The 697-nt window shown below is 29.6% G+C and overlaps 1 protein-coding gene across 1 annotated transcript in view; it reads right to left on the minus strand.

Annotated features, from left to right (window-relative positions):
- The window catches only part of Nos (Nitric oxide synthase), a gene marked incomplete in the record, with an annotated part of 116,843 nt that overhangs the window by 95,787 nt on the left and 20,359 nt on the right, over positions 1-697 (minus strand).

The following is a 697-nucleotide window of genomic DNA, read 5'->3' on the forward strand; positions in this document are numbered from 1 at the left end:
AACTTTTTTTTATCATTTAATAACAATACTATTTACACAGTTATACTAGAGGTTACAACCAATATTTAGTTACACCTCATCTTTAAAGTAATTTCATTTTATAGGATAGTGTGATTTATATAAACAAAAAACTGAGTTAGAACTATTTAAATTTTATCCTCTACCCATAGTTTGAATCATAAAATTTTTAAATTTGAATTCATAATGTTAAATCCGTTAAATGTAATTTAGTTTGCAGCCTCTTAAGGCAAGTCAAGTTCATAATAAGTACACATAAAGGGCAAGTTACGTTATTAATGTAAAAATCCCTTAAAATGTTATCAGCATTGACTTGGCAGGTGGACGTCCGAGATCTAAATCGAAACGTATGTGGGTCGATTGGATTAAGATCTGATTTCATATATTTGGATTTTGACCAGGTTTAGAGGATGAGGCTGTCCAGACATCAATTTCTCGTGGTATTATTGTTGTTGTTGTTGTTGTTGATTGTTGCTTAAAGGCGTAAAACCCTCTGGTCATCAACGCCTGGCATGATAAAAGTAAAAAAAAAATGATAAAAATAAATAAATAAAAAAATAAAAATCGAAGAGGAGTTATAATTTATGTGCTTTTAAAAATTCAAACACTAATGTAATTTTAGCTTCCTCATCTGTGAGAGCTTCTGATAAATTTGGGGTAAGTCCTATCCTGTTTATTA

This window comes from Halyomorpha halys, unplaced genomic scaffold (assembly GCF_000696795.3).
Source record: "Halyomorpha halys isolate HHAL.00 unplaced genomic scaffold, Hhal_1.1 Scaffold10.1, whole genome shotgun sequence".
In the NCBI taxonomy this organism is placed as follows: Eukaryota; Metazoa; Arthropoda; class Insecta; order Hemiptera; family Pentatomidae; genus Halyomorpha; species Halyomorpha halys.